Genomic DNA, 10,436 nt, shown 5'->3' with positions numbered 1-10,436 from the left:
CGACACATGGTGAAGACATGAGTAACTTTTCTGTATCGATCTCTCTGTCCAATTGCAGGACAACAGACAATTGTTGAATGAGAGAATCAAGCTCGAGGGTATAATGACCAGAGTGGAAACGTATCTCAATGAGAACTAAGGAAACGCCTTGACCAAGTGGAGCAGGTACACTTTAAGCACTTGGCATGCAGAATATTTTGTCACATGATCTATGTATGTTTATTTTCCAGCTTATTTCTCTATTTATAAAGTTATAACTGCAAGGTTTGATTCTTTGTTATCAGCTGTTAGAGAGCTTTCCGTTAATTAAATTGTGTTCTGTTATAAATGAAGTCTTGAGAACAGCTGACTTGGTTATAAGTAATGCTTTCATTTGTACAAATAGGCAGAGGGGTGTTAAACAACTGTTTATTATTTATTTTGATGTTCCCTCTTTATTTTATTTTATTTTATTTTTTTTTTAATTCCACAGGAGCTAAACGAGCTCCGTGAGACCGAGGGAGGCACGGTGCTCACAGCCACAACCTCTGAGCTGGATGGCATCAACAAACGTGTCAAAGAGACTTTGGCTCGATCAGAAGGTGTGTGGTTTTTAACTTGCTGATATGCTCGTCAATACGACTATCCATATGTTTGTGCGAGACATCTGGATGGATGTCAGGACAGCTTACACCTACTTTTTAATTTAGACATATTAACTTCGAGGGGATCCTGCTGGTGTATTTTTATTTTTGGTTCCTCTGTTGTAGTTGTTCGCTTTCAATAAAAATCTAAGTATGTTTCACAGTTGTACAGGAGATAAAGTTGAATTTTTGAAGAAAAGTCAGACAACTGAACAGCTGATCACTGTATTCTGGACAGCAACACAATTTGTGATTTATATTCTGATAATCACATACAGTTATTTTAATAAAGTTATCAGTGTGCTCATTATAAATCAGGAAAAATAAAGGAATTTAAAAAAGTTATTTTCATGCAAGTTAAAAAAAAAAAAAAGGCTTCTCAAGCTGAATGTTGCTGTTTTTGTGCATGTGTGCTCCAAATACTTTCAGTTCTACTTTTTCACAAATGTAAGTGCAATCCTTGCAGTGCTGAGCCCCGAATATTTCTTGACATTGACTTTTAAGTCTTATTTTTCATGTATAGCTAGACTATGGGTAAATATGTGTATGAACTCTGAAAGTAGTACTCATCACTGCATATTGTTGTTAAAATGCAAGCGACAAAAAAACACAGCTTATCATTTTAATCTTGTATCTCTTGAGATTTTGTTTAATTTATTATCTGTCTGGGCCAATTTGTTGTATCAGCTGAGTGTAAATTGAGAAACTGTAGGATGCCTTTAGTGTGGTGGTACTGCAGCAGATGGTGAAAATGGCTCTGATATGTTTGACTCACAATTTGATAATATGCTCTTGCACAAACGGCTTGGTCGCACATTTTTATAAATGTTCTATAAATGTGGTGCACTGACTAGAGGTGATAAAATGCAGTTGTCAAAAGCACTCGTTCCTGAATAGACTTAATTTACATGGATTCATATTTCATCATTGGCACTAACTAATGAAAGACATACTCACGGCATGATCCTTTTCTTAAGTAGGCATTATATTCAGTCATCTTCTCTTGACTATTGTCAGTTTACCATTTTTGATCAAGTAAACAGTCTCATTTATTCTTTCTTTAAATGACATTGTTGCGATTTAGTAGGCTGTTGATAAAAGACTGTAAAGACAAATGCTGTAATACCTGCTGCTGAAACGAAGATGACACAAAGTCTTAGAAGCAAGTGTTGCGCTGCAGCAGCCATCCCTGAAACTAAGGATGTACCAGAGGAGTTAACAAAATGATTTAAAAATTGCTGCCCTCGCTAGCTGGCTCTTGTAATACTAGTCAGTTTAACTAACTACGTATTTCAGTGATGTACAACAGTTAGCTCGAAGATGTTTTGCACCACCTTTATTTCTCTTGTCTGTGACGAGTTGTAAATAAGCAAGGTGGACAGTAAAGCAGTTGGCAAATCTGCAAACCAGTTTGTTCTGCAGGTCTTTTCAGTGTGTGACCACATTCTGCAAAGGTGTGTAGATGTTGATCTGCAGCTAAAAGACAGCTGCAGGTTCTACACTGCCAGTTTAGTTACTGTTGGCAAACTCATCTGAAAGTGCATTAAGTGTCAAACATTTCATCATTTTAAATGTTTCATCACCAAGGTAATTATGATTGGTTTAACCTTGTTATTTAGATAATAGATTGCGTTTTCTTACTTTTAACTAATGAACCTGAAATTCTTGGGGCTTTTTGGGATTTTTTTCAACACCCTTCAACATTAACTTTAATTTCTAGAGAGACCGGTACATAAAAATTGTACGTATGGAATTACCAAGTCTGATTTAAGAAAAGGCTCAAACATTTCACCTGACCTTTCCCCAAATAAGGTTGTAAAAAAGCTTCCCCGCACCATCTTTGCTGTTTTTCCAGCTGATTTAAGAAGCAAATTTCAGTAACTTTTAAAACATTGTGTAGACAAAAATCTAACTGCCACTTCCTTAAATGCCTTCCCCAGATCTGGATTCTCTGATTGACAAGACAGAGGCAGAGATCAAAGAGCACATAAAGAGTATGGAGCGATGGAAAACCATAGAGAAGGAACAGAATGACGCCATCAACCATGCCACAAAGGAGCTGGAGAAAATGACCAACAGACAGGGCATGCTGCTGAAGAAGAAAGAGGAGTGCATGAAGAAAATCAGAGAGCTTGGTTCTCTGCCTCAGGAGGCCTTTGAGAAATACCAGACCCTCACACTCAAACAGGTACATGCCCCCTCCAAACGCACACACAGCCCAGGCACACAAGCGAGCATGATGTTGTTACAAGCTTGCCCTTGCTTTAAAATTTCTTTCTTTCTTTCTTTCTAAGCCAACAGTAGAATTTTTTTTAGGCAGTTATTGTTCAGTGTGAGTTTATTCAAAATATGAACTTTATTATTCTTGAGGGAAATTATTGTGCATTTTACATGGTCAGTGTAATAAAAAGAAACTCTGGGTGCAGAGAGTCACAGAATAAAACAGTCCATTAAAAAAAGATGCACATAAAAGAAAAACTGTTGGAGTATGATAAGAAATATAAATACGGCATATCAGTTGAAATGCAAATAGACAGTGTGACACAGTGTTAATGATATTAATGCTATCAGCAGATGAGGTAAGTGATAATGGAGAGAGAGAAATCACAGATATTATAATAATTCACCTGCCCAGTAAAGAACAGATGGAGTAGTGTAAGAGTATGGTGTGTAAAAAAGTGTTGTTGTGTGTGTGTTTAAATTTCAAAGTGTTTTTTAAATGCCCCCCCCCCCCCCCTTCTGTCTGCCTGATGATTTTAGGTAAAAAATATATTTTCCCACTTGTGTATACTAGCGATTCAGTAGAGTAGAGGACTTTGCTACTGAAAACATTTGACTTGTTGGCTAGAATGGGGTTAAAGAGATCAGTGATAGTAAATTAGTGACCTGAAATCCAAAGTAGTGAGCTGAAAGACTGCAGTATCCTGTAGAGAAATTCAGTCTTACATGAGCAGTTTTCTTTGACACTTTAGCCATTACAACAGCAGCACAAACAATAATGAAGTGTGTTGAGGTCAGTCTTTATGCGCTTCTTTTTTTAATCCATCCAGAAATATCTGCGCATACACATGCAGCTAGAGCCAGGTCTCTTTAGGAATAAAGCCCAAGGCCATCACATCCCACCCACTCACCAGTGACTCAGACACTAGGGGCAGAGACTGTGTGTTGAGTGGACTTGGCTGCATCTTTGATAAGTGTCTGAGTGTATGCACTGTGTGTGTCTATGTGTGTGCTTTGTGTCAGTTCCCCTCCTCGACAATGCCAAAAATAGATTCAAACTTGCTCATAAACACTCCATATAGTTAATCTTTCTCCGCAGGACACTGCTTGGGGGCATGATGGTGCCATTGAGTGCAGAAGTAGATGAGAGGGCCATGTAATAATGGCACTTGCTCATGTTCCCTTGGTCATTAGTGAATTTAGAGATTGGAGAGAGAGGGAGAGACACTTTTGGGCCAGACTGAACTAGTTCTTAATTGATCAGGCTGTGTCATGTTTTGGATATGAATAGGATGTGACAAAAGACTTTCATGAAATGCATTTTGAATGTATGTTGGTCAGTTAGTTAAACATGTAGAACTGAAGCTACAATTGGCAGGATTTTCTATCATTACGAAACCTGTCCTTGAGTGGAAAAATAGTCTGAAAATATGAAGGCAATGAGCAACATTTCCTGGCTGCGTAGTTGTAACAACAAAACAAAAATGCCAAATTAGAGACTTCAGGTTTTAAAAACTTTAAATTTGAAACAAGCATGCAGTTTCCTACACTGTCTCTCTGTGTGCGTACCTTAATGAGTATTTCTTTTCTAAAATCTAAAATCATGCACAACAGATTTAAAAAATTGAATCTGTCTACTAATAAAAATGGGGAAAAAAATTACAAGCAATCTACAGTATAACTCTAAAAGCAAGCATATTTCAAAAGATACTGACTGACAGCACATCTGATCTCGCCTGGAACTAACGATGTGTTGCTTCCTATTTTCACCCCTCCAACAGTTGTTCAGAAAACTGGAGCAGTGCAACACAGAGCTGAAGAAGTACAGTCACGTCAACAAAAAGGCCCTGGACCAGTTTGTCAACTTCTCTGAGCAGAAGGAAAAGCTAATCAAGCGTCAGGATGAGCTGGACCGTGGCTATAAATCCATTATGGAGCTCATGAATGTCCTGGAGCTGCGCAAGTATGAGGCCATCCAGCTCACCTTCAAACAGGTACAGTGCAGCGCAGACTCTGATGAAAATCTTCAGTAATCCAGCTTGTTTTGTTTTTTTTTTAACCCTTAGACCTGTAGTTAAATCACTCATCATCACCACATTTCCTTTTTGGAATCAGAAGTGATTGTATTTGGACAAGCATGTGGAGTGCTGACTTATCAGCTAAGGCTAGCAAGCTTCATCCATCAGTGGTTGGATTGCATTAGACAAACTCAGACACCTGCTTATTATTGCTTAGTAACACTCTAATAAAACAGTACACTTCATTACACCATAAACCATAATACAAATGCTTCAAAAGCAACAAACACTACAAACATGGTTAAGTGGTCCAGTGTAGTGACTCCACTTTAGCTGAGGTGAAACCTAGAAGATGGCAAGAGTTTTATCCCTGAAGGAAGTTCAATACTTATTTACCGTATTTTTTGGACTATACGTCGCTCCGGAGTATAGGTCGCACCAGCCAAAAAATGCATAATAAGAAGAAAAAAACATATATAGGTCGCACTGGACTATAAGTCGCACTCTTTTTTTGGGGGGGGGGGTTGATAGAATCCGAGACCCAGACCAGAAATTCCATCTTGAACGGCAATTTAAAATAATAATGGATTAAAGAACAGGACGAACACGGTTACGCCTACGTTATGCTAACGTAGCACATTCAGCTACATGACGCACAACGAACACGTGTTCGGTATGTTAACGTAACATTAAGTTATTCAGATAACCATAGCAGAAAGAACATACTAACAAGTTAACCAAACCATCAATCCATTGAATTCTTCATCCTCGGTGTCACTTCTAAACAATTCCGTACACTCCGTAGACGAAGCGCCGCTTCCTCTTCTGTGTCGCGTTAGTCAGACTCGTCGTCAGCTGCAGTTCCAATTATTCCAGCCTTTCTGAATCCCAACAGGATGGTTTGTCACTGAAGCCCATGTTTTCTTGATCCATCCAATGACTTCCAGTAAAGTTGGGTGGCGCATTCTCCCAGTTGCCGTTAAGCTGTGCTCTCCGTCCATCATCCACTGCGCCCACAGGTTACGCAAGACTGCCTTAAAGCTGCAGTTCACGGAGATGTCAAGTGGCTGGAGTATTTTGGTTCATGTGTTATAAATGTCACATATACGTCGCTCCGGAGTATAGGTCGCACCCCCAGCCAAACTATGAAAAAAAGTGCGACTTATACTCCGGAAAATACGGTAAATATTTAATTATTTGAATATTTTACTTGCCTGTTGTTACCCTTATTAGTTTACTCTGTACAAATATACTTTTGTTAATCTATTTTGGTCCATTTTCTTCTTTAAGACATTAAAATTAGTTGTGCCTGCTAATAATGTCAGAGCAGTGTGACTAAAATTCACGTTATGTCTCTTCTTGCCATCTTTTCCTCCACTCAGGTGTCAAAGAACTTCAGTGAGGTCTTCCAGAAACTGGTGCCAGGTGGCAAAGCTACGCTGGTGATGAAGAAGGGTGATACTGAAGGCAGCCAGTCTCAAGATGAAGGAGAGGGGGGAGCAGACAGCGAGAGGGGCTCTGGTTCACAGAGTAGCGTTCCCTCAGTGGACCAGTTCACTGGAGTCGGCATCAGGGTAGGAGATCTTTTCAGTTCAGTTGTTTTATCTGCTGTTAGATTGACTTTATTTTTTTAGCCTGATTACCATTTACAAGTCACTTTTTTAAGAAATAAATGGAAGACAATCAAATGGGAAGAAGGTACCTTAAGTGAGCAAAAAAGTTCTGTTCTTGAATTTTTCACATTATATAAAATTTAGACATTTAAACAGTGTTTCTGAGGTAGAATTGTGCTTTTTAAATACCCTTAGTGTACGAGTTTCCTTGAGTCTTTGTTTGGAAACATGTGAATGTGTATTTCTGGACTGTTATGATTTCTGGTCCTCCCACACAGAGAAGAACCAAGGTGAGATTGGTCATGCAATGAGTAATGCGCAACCCTCTTAAGGCTAAATTTATCTTTATCATTATCAAAGCTGTTGTAACAATGCAGAGGATTCATATAACTTCATAAAACAGAGACTATAATAAAAAACTACTTTCTCTGTTTTTGTTTCAAGTAAAATTTGACTGCATAGTGTAATTTGATGCATGTCTTGTGTAGGTGTCCTTTACAGGGAAGCAAGGTGAAATGAGAGAAATGCAGCAGCTGTCTGGAGGTCAGAAGTCTCTGGTGGCTTTGGCTCTGATATTTGCCATCCAGAAGTGTGACCCTGCTCCTTTCTACCTGTTTGATGAGATCGACCAGGCCCTGGACGCTCAGCACAGAAAGGCTGTCTCAGGTAAAGATGAGTTATCTTTGTGCACACATGAAATTAAAGGAATTAAATATATAGGTTCAGTAGGCCTGATTAATAGAAACTTAAACACCAGTGTAATCTACCTAATATAACAGCATATTGGCATACCTCTATCTCTCCAGGCTCTCTTTCACCTGCTCCCTACTCTCACTACAGATGACATTGTGATCTGTTGTGGGTATGCTCTGGAGAGAAGAGGAATGAAAGTTAGTAGAAGGAAGATTGAATACATGTGTATTATGAGAGGGAGACAAATGTAACAGCAAGCTGCAGAGGTAGTGAAGGTAGATGAGTTTAAATATCTAGAGTGAACCATCCAAAGCAACAGAGAGAGCTGAAGAAGAGGATGCAGGGTGGATGGAGTAGGTGCAGACAAGTGCCAGGGGTGATTTGTGACAGAAGGATAGCAGTGAAGAGTGAAAGGAAAGGTTTACAAGATGGTAGTGAGACCTGCTACGATGTATGGTTTGGAGATGGTGACACTGACAAAAAGACAGCAGGCCAAGTTGGATGTGGCACAGCTGAAGATGCTAAAATTTTCATTGGGGAAATGACCAGGATGGACAGGATTAGAAATTAGTACATCAGAGGGACAGCTCAGGTCAAGTAGTTTGGAGACAAATTTAGAGAGACAAGGCTGAGACGGTCTGGACATATGCAGAGGAAGGAGAGGGGATATATTGGACAACGGGTGTTGTATATGGAGCTGCCAGCCAGGAGGAAAAGCAGAAAACTACAGAGAAGGTTCATAAATGCAGTCAAGGAGGGCATGCAGGAAGGACATGAAATAAAATACTATGGATGGGGCGAGATGGAGGCAGGTGATCCGCCGTGGTGACCCCTAAAGGGAGCAGCTGAAAGAAGATGGCAGCATAAAAAGCTCCTTTCAGCTGTGCTGACAATAAATAAAATTCTCTTTACACATTTTATGAAACAGAACTTTGACACTGCCAGAGACCGATTGTCCGACTCAGATGTTTTTAATGCTGGTTTTAAATCAAAGCGCATGTTATCTTAAAAGAACAGTTGCCAAAATATTGAAAAACAATGTGTAAAGAGCCACTGTTTATTTCTTTTAATTCATTATCTAAAAATTTTCTCTTGAAATAATCAGATCACATTTTGCTTATAATTGCAGATATGATTGTTGAGCTGGCAGGCCACGCCCAGTTCATCACCACCACCTTCAGGCCCGAGCTGCTCGAGTCTGCTGACAAATTCTATGGTGTCAAGTTTAGAAACAAGGTGAGGTCTTCCTTCCAAGTCTCTGTGTTTCTACCGAGGGTCTGAATATGTCCAAATATGCTCAGGGATGAATCAGCTTTAATCTTCCCTGTGTGGGATCTTCATAATGCCATGAGGTCCCAAAATACAAATGCACTTGATGTATTCAGTGCCATGTGGTCATTTATTTTTTTAAACAGTAATAAGAAAAATAAGCCACATTCATGCTTCCACAGCCCAGACTACCAAAGTTAGTAGGGGAAAAAAAACAAAATCAATTTTCTTCACTTTAACTTTAGGATTTAAGGGAGAAAATGTAGTGGTGGTGACAGTGTTGTAACCATAATTTGGCTTTCTGTATAAATCCATTTTTATTAAATCAATAGCACTCGAAGTTAGTTTGTCTTTGTTCTTCCTCAGAGAAAATAGTAATTTCTCTTACATTTGTCAGCGTTTCTCTAAAAAAGCGATTACAGCTCAGTCAGTACGTCATTGATTAGTCATTAACTGTCTTTGTGTTTTTAGGTGAGTCACATCGATGTGATCACAGCAGAGCAGGCCAAAGACTTTGTGGAGGATGACACCACCCATGGTTAAGAGTCTTCTGCTCTTTATCATCTTCACGGTCCCTTCCTCCTATTCCTCCTCTTCCTCCACCTCTGCAGTGCACTGCGAACCTCCAAGGCCTCCAAAGCAGGCCCAGACAGAAATTTCCAACTCAATCCAGAAACCTTTTTATAGTCCTGTTAAACATAAACAACACAGCAAGTCTGTGCTTCTTAGAACATTTTGAAGATTAGATATGTTATTTAAATAAGTTTAGAAACTGGCCATTAATCATATTTAGAGTTTAATCATCAAAGGCTGATAAGAAAACTCCGGAGGAAAAAGTGTGGCTGTTGAAAATCTTCAGAGGACTTGATGTGAAGCAGCCTCATTGCATCTGACAGCTAAGTGTAGTTACTTTACACTAAAAACAAAACAAAACAGGTCCTGAAGGAAGCACTTCACTTTCGTGTTACTGCAATGTTTTATTTTAGCTGAGTTTTGGTAATCTGTCATCTGACGTTAGAAGTGCCAGAGATGTAATCCTTCAGGATCTACGAAAAAGCAAATCCTCTTGTGTACAGTTGAGTGTTTTGATATGACTTGGATAAATCTTTGGGGGCCTTAGGCTAATCTGGGTGTGCGTTTCTGTTCCGACATTGGGAGGGAGAAGAAAAAAAAAAGTCACCGGTGTTCATTCTTACTCTCTGGTTTCTGTAATGTATACTCTTTGTACTCATGAAACATTACGTAAATGAGTCTGTCACAAAAGCCACATGGCTTAAAACTTTCAAAGGCTGTGGTTCCCTTTTTATGCTTGTATTGTCTGATTTCTGTTTTTAGTTCATTTCAGTATATCAAGTTTAATTCCAAAACAACAGATACCCATTTGGAAATCAGCACATCCTCCTAACAGATTATTTGTTAAAGTAATCCTGCTGGATGACTGTGTCCACTCGGGTTCAGTAGTTGGTCAGTTGCTGTCAGTTGCTAGAAAGCCCAAGTTGTCATTAATCTTTAATTTTCTTCTTGGAGTTTTTGTTTGGGATTGAACTCTTCATATGTTGTACCTTGTTTCAGATCTTTCTTTTGTAATGTTTGTGTTCCTTTTTATGTAATAATAAAACAGAAGAAAAATAAAAAAACTTATCCTGTCATGCTGCATTTTAGTTCATAAGACTCCCACCATAAGATGGTGCTGTACCGCTGTTGCCCTACATCCTCACATGATAGAGCAGTATTTGTACAGCAAAGTGGTCCGTTGATAGTAAAGTTGAACTTTTAAGGAGTTCGGATATGATTAGGTTGTTTTTGTATTTAGTTTATTTACATTGTCACCACAATACAGTAACTGTTGAGCAGCAAAGCTGATCAAATTATACATTTACGAATTTAGTGACAGGAAAATAATTTAAACCGCTTTAATGTGCTTAACAAATTTATAAGATCACCTGTCATAAAAACAAGAAAACAAATATTTTGGAAATCTGTCAGACTTGTTTACAAAT

At 38.8% G+C, this 10,436-nt stretch overlaps 1 pseudogene; it reads left to right on the top strand.

The window, feature by feature from the left end:
* LOC115778253 (structural maintenance of chromosomes protein 3-like) overlaps positions 1-10,170 on the top strand; it is a 12,794-nt pseudogene extending 2,624 nt beyond the window's left edge.
* Positions 10,171-10,436: the final 266 nt, after the last annotated feature.

Source organism: Archocentrus centrarchus, chromosome 1, assembly GCF_007364275.1.
Source record: "Archocentrus centrarchus isolate MPI-CPG fArcCen1 chromosome 1, fArcCen1, whole genome shotgun sequence".
Classification (NCBI taxonomy): domain Eukaryota; kingdom Metazoa; phylum Chordata; class Actinopteri; order Cichliformes; family Cichlidae; genus Archocentrus; species Archocentrus centrarchus.
This window is presented reverse-complemented; position numbering and strand designations above follow the sequence as displayed.